This window comes from Podarcis pityusensis (assembly GCF_964106645.2).
Source record: "Podarcis pityusensis genome assembly, chromosome: 6".
NCBI lineage: Eukaryota > Metazoa > Chordata > Lepidosauria > Squamata > Lacertidae > Podarcis > Podarcis pityusensis.
In genome coordinates this window covers 83,558,123-83,571,593 of record NC_138030.1, presented here as the reverse complement: position 1 = coordinate 83,571,593, position 13,471 = coordinate 83,558,123, and the positions used below count along the sequence as shown (strand labels likewise).

The 13,471-nt window shown below is 43.5% G+C and overlaps 1 protein-coding gene and 1 long non-coding RNA gene across 5 annotated transcripts in view; one reads left to right on the top strand and one right to left on the bottom strand.

The window, feature by feature from the left end:
* LOC308480660 overlaps positions 1–13,471 on the bottom strand; it is a 20,386-nt gene extending 6,915 nt beyond the window's left edge. Inside the window, exons 1-2 of one of the 2 annotated variants that reach the window (XR_013988198.1) lie at positions 10,093–13,471; positions 8,838–9,812 (exon numbers count right to left, since the gene is read on the bottom strand). This is a non-coding gene — a long non-coding RNA (uncharacterized lncRNA). Of the gene's footprint in view, positions 1–8,837; positions 10,053–10,092 lie in introns of those variants that run through there. The other variant, XR_013988199.1, reaches the window with a different exon arrangement.
* Positions 927–13,471, top strand: part of LOC308480546 (flavin-containing monooxygenase 1-like) — a 30,175-nt gene continuing 17,630 nt past the window's right edge. Inside the window, exon 1 of one of the 3 annotated variants that reach the window (XM_081012220.1) lies at positions 927–1,089. The gene's annotated coding sequence lies outside the window, so the exon portion shown is untranslated. Of the gene's footprint in view, positions 1,090–1,461; positions 1,635–6,580; positions 6,761–13,471 lie in introns of those variants that run through there. The other 2 variants (XM_081012218.1, XM_081012219.1) reach the window with 2 other exon arrangements.

Here is a 13,471-nt window from a genome sequence, read left to right as displayed (position 1 = left end):
ACATGCATGGGGAGCACCAAAAAGATCAATGTACACTCATGTCCATCTCCAGCATGAAAACTGCAGCTTTTCTTTTGAATTAAATTGCATAGACCAGAAGGTACTGGGGGAGGACATATGCTTAATTTTAGAATACACACACATGTACAACCCAACTAAGTCATATGGTGTTAAATTATTTCCTGGTGGATCAGATTGGCTCTGTTAACAACAGGAAACACTATAACAATGTTAGAAAGTGTGACATTGGATTACTAAGACTAAGTACAATGACCCAAAGAGAGTGACTGTGTGTGTTTTTAAATACCCCAAAGGCATTTGACAGGGCTAGATGGTCTTTTCTGCTGGATGTATTCAAATATATGATGTTGGGACTAAATTGATTCAATGAATTTTTCTCATTTGCAACATTCCAAAAGCAAAGATTCTAATAAATAGTAGTCAGAAATCGCCATACCTCTAGAAAACCAACACAACTGTATATAACGAAAAGTAAGATTATATGTATTGGGAAAATTTTGGGAAACTACACACAGAGTGAGTAATATGGAAATAAAAGAAAATGGGAATATGAGGGAAGTCCAGGGGAGGAGTTGGGGAAATATGGACAACTGTTGGAGAAATATTGTTAGAGGATGTATACATGGAAAAACCAATCTTATTTTTTTAAAAAGAAAAGAAAGAAAGAGAAACATAACTCCAAAATTAATTGGGATTGCACAGCTGGTTACATGGTGCTTCGATCTTTATTTCTGGAAGGCTGGGATTCCTATGGTTATAAATGCAAGCTGGACTGGAGAAAAATTGGATCGGGTTTCTCTGTGAACAGTAATAGGCCAAATTCAAAATGATGCTGGAAGTGCTTATATGCATCTCTATCATCTTCAATTATTTTTTCCTCTTTAAATAGAAGCGTTCAGGACTATAGCTTGGGGAGAGGGAGGTGACCAGCAAACTTGTAGCATTTCAGCACTGAAAATCTTGCCTCAGCTGCTACTTGCCACAGCTGTGGGGGAAACATGTCAACACCTCCATCTCCATCGCAGGTTTTGTTTGGCTGTCAGGGGTGAATATTTTCACAGCGTGGAGGTAAGTACTAATGTTTCTAACGTCTATTCATTAAGGTTCTGCACAAGAGGTTCTGCGCAAAAACCATTTACAGAACTTGGCAGCTACTGGGAATCAAATAACTTGCAGGACTAGTTTGGAGATCACCCCTCCCAGCTAGACAAGTTGTTATTTAGATTTTAAGATGTCACAACAATATGTTTCGCAACAGCAGCCTGCCCCTCTGGTTCTAAGCTCTGGTTAAAGCGGTATTTGGTGTAGTCTTCCCATTGAAACCACAAGGGGAAACAACCTAAGTGATGCTAATTTTTATTTGTTTTTTTACACATGCCTTTCGTCATGTTAAATCTGGACAGTGATCAAAGGGTTCCCTTTCCACATCCAGACAAAACCAGCCAACAGAGTCTGCTTATGTAATGCTCTCCAGAAGGACTTTTGTGCATGAGGGATGTTATTCATATGCTTCTCAAAAGTTGATCTGCTAGGATCAGGAACAAATCCCTCCAGAGGTGCCTGGGAAAGCTTATGAAATTTCTGCATATTCCAGTGCAGGTTGTAAAGTTGAGGTAAGAGAGGGGTAACCTGTTGGTCTTTCAGTGTAGACAGTTCAGAGGAGGAAAGGGAGCCTAGGAGGAATATGGTCAAATGCTATGTATAAAGTTAGAGGCTGCATCCTCAGAGGTATAATGAAAATAGGGATCATAGTTGCATTCTGAACAAGAAAAGCAGCCCTTTTTTTTGTCTCCAATTGCTGTCATAGGAAAAGGTCCTTTTCTCCCCAAAATTGGCCAAAATGAGCCTAGCAGCCCATGCCAAACCCAAGGGAACTTTTTACTTTTCGAAATGGTTCTGGAATTTGGGAGAGTTCGGTGGGTGATACAGCAAGATTTAATTTGGGGGAAAGAGAGGTCCTGAGGGATAGAAAGACCTGTTCGTTTGGGTTCTCTCTCTGTTTCTCATTTTTTTCCAATCTTAAATCCAGCTCTCCACAGTTCTGCAGGGTTTTGTGATTTAAAAAATCCTCATGACAATTCATTGTAATGCAATTTTCTCTTAATAAACACTGTTGCATGCAGTTTTGACTAATATGCACATTTCTGCAAGCATTTCCTCCTAATAGCATGCATTTTTGTTTGTTATGTTCACTGATCTGCACACTTTCCCCTAATATATACATTTTTAAAAAATACATAATTTGATTGGAAAATTGCATTGCAAAATTTGGATAAGTGCACATTTTGGATGGCTGCGGTTTTGGTACAATATGTTTCTGAAAGTGAAAATCTGAAAAAATGTGGCTTTAAATGTAAACTGAATCAAATTTCTCCCCCCTTACTTTTTTTTTTTTTTAAATCATATTTATTAGAATTTCCAATAATATAGAAAAATAACAGAAAAGAAAAGATAGAATACATTTAGAGCCTTACTTTCATTATCTTCTTTCTGGGACTCCCTCCTCCCCCCCCCCGACTATATTCCCCTTTCATTAATTTGGTTCCACAAGCTCTCACTCCCAATTTAAAACTTAATATGTTTAACCCATTAACCAATTTAAATTATACAATTTTATCATCATCCCTCATCATTAACAGAAAAAGAAAAAAGATTTTTCCCCAAGATCAACCCCAATTTCCTTCCACGAATTCCCTTTTTTTTTAAACATGCCAAATCAAAATACCATGATATACAAAAGTTATATAAAGAAATAAAAGATAAAAAGTATAAGAAGGTTCAGAAAGATGGTTACATTAGCCTTTGGATTCCAAAACTCCCCCTTCCCTTCCCCAGTTTGAATTCCACATGTCCATCAGTCTATATGTTGTCAGCCTGGAGATCTCAAGTCCATGGCCAGATTTTTCCCATTCCACCTTGCCAGTTTTCTTTTAATTTGTTTATTTTAATAATGTTTAACTTCAAAAATCCAGTCTAATAGATGCCTTTAATTTCCTTGGTCTTTGCTGCTCCTCCCATTATTCTTTCCGTGTCGTAGTTAGTCCTTTGTTCTTTTTATTCCTTACTTTCTCAGGTTTCTTGTCTTGTTCAGCTGCTAAGACTTTCTTATTCCGAAATCTGGTATCTCTACAGAGGTTTGTTGTTCAGGAACAAAAACTTACGTCCAGTCCCTTCCTTTCTTCAATAGAAAATTCTATTGTCTCCTTTTAATGTAAACACCTCTGTAGACAAAATACTATGTCAGTTTTGCAGCTTTCCCAGAAGATAAGTCCTGTACGAATCCCAGAGTGATTTTCCACATACGACCACTTGTAATGTCCCGAAACCCCTCTAGGGGGATTGTAGTAACTTTATATCCTCTAATCCAAAAGTCAAATTGTTGTTCCTTATTTTCCGACAGTTTATATCCATATTGTGTCAAATTGTAACAGAATTAGCCAGCAAAGTCCTTGTAACAAAGTCCTCTTTATATTCTCCAGCTTTGACAGCTACTTTGACAGCTGTCAAAGTCTCCGTCTCTCTTCGCCAGGTTCTATGAATCGCCCCGGTTCCCAGGGGGGGTTGCATTTTCCCTCTCACCCTCCACTCTTCTCCTCCAGCACAATTCTTGTAATTTCCCTTCGTGGAATTAATGATTTTTGTCAGCAATAAACTTCTCTTTCGATCTTGGTTACCCAGTCCTTGTTTTAGAATGTTTACAGTCGGGGGGGGGGACTGACTTCCTTTTTAGATCCCCCCCGCTTGTGCCGAATCCGAAAAAATTTCTTTTTTTCTCCTTTTGTACCCGGTTTCCCAATTACTCACGGGTTGTTGTTGATAGTCCGAATTTCCAATGGAAGAAGTCAGCGCTCTCCGTCGAATGGCATGCGGCTGCGCTCGGCAGGGGAAGCAATGGACTCAAAGCACCACGCCACTCCCCGGCACCCGATCCGAAGCCTTTAAAAAGGCTCCTTCACGAGTCGGGAGGGCGCTAGCGGTGCCAGCCGAGTCCCCATGTCCACGGGCTCCGTGCCCGTGGTTTTTGAGGGTCCCCGCGTCGCCGGCGCGGTAGGACCCAGCCCCTGCCGAGCAGACTCCCTCCGGAGCTCGGAGGGAGTCCGCCATTCGGCGATGGCGCCAACCCGGAAGTCCCCAAATTTCTCCCCCCTTACTACCTGGAAGTAAATCCTGTTGAATGCAGTGGGAATTTCTTCTTACTCTTAAGTAGAAATATACAAGACGAATGCACGTCTTCCCCTATATCTATCTTGCATTCTCTTGCCTGAAGTTCTCCACAAATACATATGTCTATATTTCTCCACTTTAAATTTACAAATTATGGTTTCAGTTCATAGTTATGTTATTTAAATCTGTCCATTCTTTAGCTCTTGCTTAGCATTCACCTCTATCTCTAAGTTATGATGATTCCCTTCTGCTTTGCATCTTTCTCTTATGGCTGTTAGTCACACAATCCTTTTTGCTACTTGATTTTCAGTCAATCGATTCTCTTCAAAGCTGTTGCCTGACTCGCGTATTTCAGCATGCTTATGTATAACGCGTTGTGGTTTTAAGTTTCACACTCCCTTCCTACAGGTTTTCATCCATTGGTGTTCCATTGTTTTTCAAAGCCCATTTGAAGAGGGCCGGTCTTTCTAAGTCAGTGGCTTTCAACCAGTGTTCCATGGCACCCTGGGGTGCCTTGAATGATGGTCCGGGGTGCCGCAGGCAACACTGGCCTCTGTCCCTCTTCTCTTCCCTTCCCTCTCTCCTCTGATACCTTCTTGTGTTTCTTCCTCCCAATGGCTTGCATAGCTCTTGGTTGCAGCAGCCCTGCTTACAAGCTCTGCATGCAAATGGTGCCTCTGGGGCTGGCCCAGCCAGTCCACCAGCCCTTGCTGTTGGGAATGGACAGACAAGTCCCAGGCCCCTGTGGGGCAGTGTGAAGAGGCACCTCTCTTGGGGGTGGGGGCTCAGAGACCAGGGGCGGCAGCAGCGGACTCCCAAGGAGAGGGGAGAGGAGAGAGGCTGAGGGAACACCTGAAGGAGCATCTCCACCCCCATTGTTCTGCCCGGACACTGAGGTCTAGCGCCGAGTGCCTTCTGGCGGTTCCCTCATTGTGAGAAGCCAAGTTACAGGGAACCAGGCAGAGGGCCTTCTGTGGAATGCCCTCCCAGCAGATGTCAAAGAGAAAAACAACTACCAGACTTTTAGAAGACATCTGAAGGCAGCCCTGTTTAGGGAAGCTTTTAATGTTTAACAGACCACTGTATTTTAATACTCTGTTGGAAGCTGCCCAGATGAGCGGGGTAATAATCATCATCATCATCATCATCATCATCATCATCATATCCATAGGGGAGGGTGTTCGAAAAAGGGTGAGAGGCTGCCAGCTCTGTAGGCAAGGGGTGACATAACGGCACTCCTGAGGGGTGCTGCAGAAAGAATGCAGTTGGTCAAGGGAGTGGTGGACTCAAAAAGGTTGGAAACCTCTGTTCTAAGTGTTTGTATAGCAGCTGTCCTGAACCTGGTGCCCTCCAGATGGGACTACAACTTCCATCAGTCCTACCCAATGCCAGTTTGAGATAGGCTGTTGCATAGCATCTAGGTTTTTCTTACTGTTACGATGATGATTATTACCATTACTACTGAAGATTGTGGGACACGGGTGGCGCTGTGGGTTTAAACCACAGAGCTTGGGCTTGCTGATCAGAAGGTCGGCGGTTCAAAATCCTGCGACGGGGTGAGCTCCTTTTGCTCTGTCCCAGCTCCTGCCAACCTAATAGTTCAAAAGCACGTCAAAAGTGCAAGTAGATAAATAGGTACCACTCCAGCGGGAAGGTAAACGGTGTTTCCATGTGCTGCTCTGGTTTGCCAGAAGCGGCTTAGTCATGCTGGCCACATGACCCGGAAGCTCCTTCGGCCAATAAAGCAAGATGAGCGCCGCAACCCCAGAGTCGGTCACGACTGGACCTAATGGTCAGGGGCCCCTTTACCTTTACCAGAGATTGCAGAATCTAAGCACTTATTGCTACAGTTAAGCCAACTTTAACAACAGCAGTGCAGACAATGTTTGCCTTCCAAACCTGACATTTAAATGCACATGCATTCAAAAGATGTGTCTACTTCTATCACCATAGAAGCAGCATCAGGACTGAAGCAAAGTGGAGCCAAAATGCGAACTAGCATGGTATAATTGTCAGTTTACACTTAGGACACTCACAAATTAAATTTCAGCCTATGAAAACTCCTAATTCAGGCAGTGACTCATAACCTACATAACAGGGTTGTTTAAGTTATCCCTCTGGAATAGAGGCGAAGGAATGTTAAGCTATATCAGGGGCTGGTTACACATCAAAAGGTTTGTGTTCTTTCTTCCGATGACACTTCCGCTTATTAAAGAATGTAGTAGATGAGTAGACACTGTAAATCTTTAATTAAAGGATAGGCGGGTCTGGTTCAACAAGGGCAGACATTAGCACTGGTTGGAAAAAACAAGTACCATTGGCTTAAATGGCGACTGCTAGCCTGGTTCTTCTGAAATCAGGTGGCACTCTGCTCGTGACAACAGGATTACACTGAACGCATGCTCAGTTGAGACTATTGACATAGCTTGATGTGGACTGTAACATTTAAATGATGACTCTGAGAACTTCAAAAGACAGCTAAGAGAAAGCCAACTGGTTTTCCACATCCTCCTTGTCCTCCCCCACTCTGGGGAAACCCATAGCAAAGACTTCTGGAAGTGTGCTGTTTAGCCAGGTAAGTCATGGGAAGAAGTCTGGAGTGGGTTGCACTGAGCTCACAGGTTGTACAGGCAGCTATATTTGCTGGGGCAGAAGGTCAGCTCGGCTCTTCGTGACCTGATTTGTGGATGAGGAGCCTTGATATGGTCTATGCCACTTTTATAAACAAATCATTTATGCTTTTCAGGTTTCTACATCTCACTAATTTTACAATCGTTTTAACGTTTCAAAACTTGACTTCCTTCTTTCTGCAGTTCCTTAAATTTATTTTTAATATTTTCTGCATATCCAAATTAACTCAATTTGCTCATTTATTCATCTGCTTTCAAAATATACTCTTATAAGACTGCAGGTGGTTACCATAATCCTGCCCATGTTCTTATCTACTTACAATTTGTCTGTAAATATTCAATAAAACATTTCCATCCTTTTAAAAAAAGGTTATCTTGATTTCTTCTTCTGGGAAGTTTCACCATTTCTGCATATTCTGTAAGTTTATGTATCCATTTTTCCTTTGCTGGGACTTCTGCTTCTTTCCATTTGGGAGCATGCAACGTTCTTGCCGCTATAGTAGCATACATGAATAAGTTTCTATACCATTTAGGTAGTTTTATCCCTATAATTCCCAATTTTTTAAACAAAAGAATGGAAATGGTTTGTTGAATATTTAAACCAATAAAAACATCAAAGGACCTGTTGATGGCATTTTACCATTGTACTGTTGAGAGTGTATTAACTTATGGTCCGTGTGTGTGGTTTGGGAGCTGCACGGTCAGGGAAAAATACAATGTTGTCCAGGGTTGTAAAGACTGCAGAGAGAATAATTGGGTGCACCCTTCCCACCTTGATCAAATCTATGCTTCCAGGTGCCATAAGAAAGCTGCAGAGATAGTGCAGGATAGTGCGCACCCTGGAAATGATCTCTTTCAGCTTCTGCCTTCTGGAAGAAGGTACAGAGTTATAAAGACTAGGACTAGCCGCCTGAGAAACAGGTTTTATCCAAATGCGATTTTGGTTTTAAACGCAGTGTAAGGTAGTCTCTATGGGAGTATATTGTATTTAATTATGGGGTATCAGAGTTTTTAGGGGGCTAACCAGGCTGGGATAGCAGGCTTCTTGGTTTCTGAATGTCTGATGTAGATTTTCAATTTTGTTGTTCTGTATGGGACAATGACAATAAAGATTATCGTATTATCACACTTATCGTACTTTCAACATGGGCAGGATTATTGTAATAACCTGCAGCTTCATAAGAGTATATATTTAAAGAGGATGAATAACTGAGCAAATTAAGTTAACTTGGATATGCAGAAAGTATGAAAAATAAATTTAAGGAACCACAGAAAGAGGGGGAAGGAAGTCAAGCTTTGAAAGGTCAAAAGGATTGTAAAATGAGTGAAATGTATAAACTTGAAAAGTATAAATAATTCTTTTCTTCTTTTTTTTAAAGAGACAAGGCTGGTCTCGGAGGCAGTGTTGAGGACTCCCAGACTGCTGGTTATTGGGGACTTCAACATCCATGGCATGGCAACTGGCTTTGGGGTGGCTTACAACTTCATGGCTGCCGTAACGACCATGGGGCTGTATCAACAGGTCATTGACCCAACGCATGTGGCAGGCCACACTCTGGACCTAGTTTTCTCAACTGGGCAGGAAGAGGTTGATAGGAAAGTGTACTTTATAGGAGCCCTACGGAATCAGGGAGGGACGTGGGTGGCACTGTGGGTTAAACCACAGAGCCTAGGACTTGCCGATCGGAAGGTCGGCGGTTTGAATCCCCGTGATGGGGTGAGCTCCCGTTGCTCGGTCCCTGCTCCTGCCCACCTAGCAGTTTGAAAGCACGCCAAAGTTCAAGTAGATAAATAGGTACCACTCCGGCGGGAAGGTAAACGGCATTTCCGTGTGCTGCTCTGGTTCGCCAGAAGCAGCTTAGTCACGCTGGCCACATGACCCAGAAGCTGTATGCCGGCTCCCTCGGCCAATAAAGCAAGATGAGTGCGCAACCCCAGAGTCTCATTGGCCCTGCTACCCTGTCTTTTAAAGTAAGCTCTGTAAGTCCCCTGCAGGTGCCTTTTGGTGCTGCTTGAACATACCTGTACTGTGGTTTTCCAGTACTCCTTGCCACATTTCTCAAAACTTTTCGCTGTGCTGGCACTCACGGCTGGCTGGTCTTACAACCCACCCACTCCCCCTGCTTGTGAGAAATTGGGCTGCTTTTATTGTGTTACTTCCAGCTCCTGTTACCCAGGAATTTGCATCCTGGAGCTCGGAAGCGGGGGGTGTGAGTGGGTGTGATTAAACTGGATATCAGCCAGAGAGTCATGTTACTGAAGGGTGGGTCTGTAAATTGACTATGGTAAATAACAGTCTGGCACTATTACAGGTGCCACATACTACTTGTTCTGCATCTGCAAGATATCAATCATTTAGTGATATCAATCATTTAGTGTGGGAGCACCTACACTGTGGAACTCCCCGCCTGTTGACACTGGCAGATGTCTTCACTACACTTTTCAGCTCCTGGTGAAAACATTTTTGTTTAGACAAGTCTACCCAGGCATGTAGGGTGCTGAAGTATGTTTTAATCTGTTGCTGATTTTATCTGTTGAATGTTTCAAAGAACTGTCTTCACTAATGATTTTATTGTTTTATTTTTACTGTAAACCACACTGAGGGTTGTGGTTTTTTTTTTTTTTTTACAATCTAGCAGTATATGACATTTTATGAAATATTGCTCTTAAGTCAAAAGTAAGCCCAGCTGAGTTCAACACTTTATTTCCAAAAGTATGTACAGGATTGCACCTTACATTGATTACATAGCAATTTAACTCTTGTTGGGTAGTCTGGCATGTTGTAAGATTCAAAAAGCAATCATGTCCTTTGTATAGCAGATGAAAGAGAACACAGCTTTAGTAACGAGTGTTTACTGATGTAACAAGCTTAACGATCCATATATATTACCTGGAACCTCGTGATTTCTGTATGCTGGGTCCTGATTCTGGTATGGAAGTTTGTTGCATGTTTTCAGAGCTGGCTATCTGTTCATTTCTTTTGTCTTTTTCTGGGATCTAAATGGATTATAAATATTAAAAATAATAGCAATGCATTTTAATGTACTTTTAATTGAAAGCATGCATTTTATGTGTACTCCCCCTCAGTGGCGTAGCGTGGGTTGTCAGCACCCGGGGCAAGGCAAGTAATTTGCGCCCCCTAACCCGTGGATTTTAGCACTCGAGTCTCTTCCACTAGATTAGTTAGTGCGAGTGCGCCCCCCCAGATGTTGCGCCCGGTGCGGCCGGCCCCCCCCTGCACCCCCCACGCTACGCCACTGCTCCCCCTAATACGTACACTTTTTGTTGTTGTTGGAGAACTGCAGGTTTCAAAGGATAGCTGTGGTTTCAATTAGGATTGTTTTCAGATGTGTGGATTAAGTAGAGTCGCATTCAAGTGTGAACTGAAGCAAAGCTATGTGCTTTCTAGCCACTCCAAACAATTCTTTCCTGTGAAAGGAAGAATAAATTTGGCCTGTATCACATGTAGCACTAAGTAATTGTCCCTTCAGCACAAAGATTTGTGTTTGTGCTATGGACTCTTTCTGCCTTCCTCCCGCCTTGTGCCCCCAAATCTGTTCTGGGGGCTCCATCAACCTCTGGAGCAGATTTGGGGAGGGTGGGGTGCACATTAGGAAGAGGAGAAGGGGAAGTCTCATTGTGCAAGTGGAAATACTTGCAATGATGGAACCATGCCGTTGTCAAGGCCATCTCACAGAATTCAGAGGATTGTGGATTCCGGAGTGGCTCCATGTTCTGATCCACAAGGTGCAAGAGTTCTGCAAGAGGAAAGTTGGCAAATGCAAGTAGAACACTTTTAAGGATGAACAAACACCAGACATGGGGTAATCATGTTTATGACTTTTCCGCAAACCCTTTTCAGTTCTGTAGATGCCTGCCTGGCCTTCTGAGATTCCTATCTTGAAGGGAGCAATTAGATACCAAAGTTTGGAGGGAATATTTACTTTCTCTGTTGAGGAAGTTGATAAAATGCATATCTGCTGGCAGAAAGACCCCGGTGCCGTGAGTACTTTGGCCAATCTACCTCACATATTTTAAAGTCCACAAGCTTGAATAGGTCGTGCCCAAGAACTCAAGGACCTTCACTCAAGGCATTCTTTCATGAAGGACATTCCATAAGGCTGGGAACAATCTATTTTCAACTGGACATGAAAAGTCTGTCAGCATTCAGGTGAACTAATTGGATGTTGAAATAGGACTTGCTTAAGAACAATGATGGTGGTAATTTCAGCAGAAGACAATGTGGAAACACCTGTCATTTCAGTCTCCAGAGCTGTCATATCAGGCAACCATTGTACAGATTCTACCCAATGTGATAAGTGAGATAGGGGGACCAGAGGGAAATGATTATACAGACAGGTTATACAGCCTTTGTTATCTAGGACAGAGAAGTAAATTGCACCTGCTGAAATTTAGTGAGTTCTTAACTCTTAAAGCTCCAGGAGCCCTACCCTCCATGTCTTCTGACCAACCTCTGCTCTTGGGCTGCTGGTGCATGCCCTAATCCTACATTTATTCATTTCTAGCCCTCATGCTTACAGGATGGGAAACTATTAAATTTCAAAATACATGCCCCTGGAGCAACCATGACCATGTAACTCTCCTCATTCAACTCTTTCACAAGCTCTTCCTTCCATTTTTCTGCCCAATTAGGGGGGGTTCTCCTGGTTTACAAGGACATATTAGTGACTTATGTGATGTGGTAAGGTAAAGTTAAAGGGACCCCTGACCATTAGATCCAGTCGTGGACGACTCTCGAGTTGCGGCGCTCATCTCGCTTTACTGGCCGAGGGAGCCGGAGTACAGCTTCCGGGTCATGTGGCCAGCATGACTAAGCTGCTTCTGGAGAACCAGAGCAGCACACGGATATGCCGTTAACCTTCCCGCCGGAGCAATACCTATTTATCTACTTGCACTTTGACGTGCTTTCGAACTGCTAGGTTGGCAGGAGCAGGGACCAAGCAACGGGAGTTCACCCCGTCGCAGGGATTCGAACAGCCCTAGGCTCTGTGGTTTAACCCACAGCGCCACCCGCTGATGTGGTAACTGGATACAAATAGGCTTTTTTCTCCCACATCATCATGTCATTCATGTCTTCAGTCTCTTCCATCAGTGGCATTGTGGTTGCCCCGTGTGCAAAATTGTTAGGGCCACAAAAGTTCAACAACCAATACTGCCTCAATACAGCTGTGTGCTTGCATCACTGGGCTGTCGAAAATGGCTTCTCCATGCAAGTGACCTCTCCAAACAACAGAATGACTCTTCTTTTCTCTTCTCTGTGGCTGCAACCTCCTGGGTGATGCAGATGCCATTAGCCAGTTGAATGCATAAGCATATTCCACCTGTTCCACTCCCTCCTATTTCAGCATGGCCCCGGGCACTGGCAAACCACGCTATGCCACTGTCTTCCACATCAGGCTGTGTTTATCAATTAAGTGGGAAGCCAGCCAAGGCTGAGCATTGGCGCAGCCTGTGCACATCTAGAGGCTGTTGGGCTCCAACTCCCATCAGCCCCAACAAACATGGACAATGATCAGGGATGAAGGGAATTGGAACCTAACAACACCTGGGGCATCCCTGCTGTATACTACTCGGAGATAGAAGCTGCACAGATTCAATTTTCAGCACATCATGTTCACTTACATGACCAAACAATGCATGCTATAGGATGGGAAGCCTCTGACTACCACTTCTGACTTGATCAGCAAGAACTCTTGTGCAACCAAAAGTTCTGCCCTTGTGAAGTGATTACTCCAGAGCTTGGTGACAACAGCCAGAGCAGTAGGTAAAAAGGTAAAGGTACCCTGACCGTTAGGTCCAGTTGCAGACGACTCTGGGGTTGCACGCTCATCTCGCTCTATAGACCGAGGGAGCCGACGTTTGTCCGTAGACAGCTTCCAGGTAATGTGGCCAGCATGACTAAGGCACTTCTGGCGAGCCAGAGCAGCGCACGGAAACACCATTTGCCTTCCCCTGGAGTGCTACCTATTTATCTACTTGCACCTTGACGTGCTTTCGAAGTGCTAGGTTGGCAGGAGCAACCGGAGCTCACCCTGTCACAGGGATTCGAACCGCCGACCTTCTGATCGGCAAGCCCCAGCCTGTAGGTGGGGTGGGTGGGTGTGTACGCAAATGCCAGTGGGTCTTTGACCCAAGTGAAATAAAGCTTAGTTTTGCCTCTAGCAACAGCACCCTTAGTTATGTCACATCAGAGTATTTAAAAATAGCACTTTATGCTAAATCATAACAGGCCAGATTCAGGTAGGTAGTTGTGTTGGTCTGACGCAGTTGAAATAAATAATTTTTTTTTAAAAAAAATGTCCAGTAGCACCTTAGAGACCAACTAAGTTTATTCTGGGTATAAGTTTTCGTGTGCATGCACACTTCTTCAGATACTAAATAGGCATCTGGGCCACTGTTTTCCATCTGAGCTAAAATAATAATAATTGCGCACTTTGTGGCTTGTGGGGTTGCAATCTGATCTGTACTTACAGATTGCAGTCAGCCTGTGGCACGAAGTGCTACTGGAATCCTTTCACAAACAGGGTTGTTGGGACTAGGGATGGAGGAGAAATTCAACTGAGTTCACATTTAGGGCTCATGTAGACTTCCTTTTGTGCTGTGCTTTCTTTTTCTGTTTGTTAAATTAGTTTTTA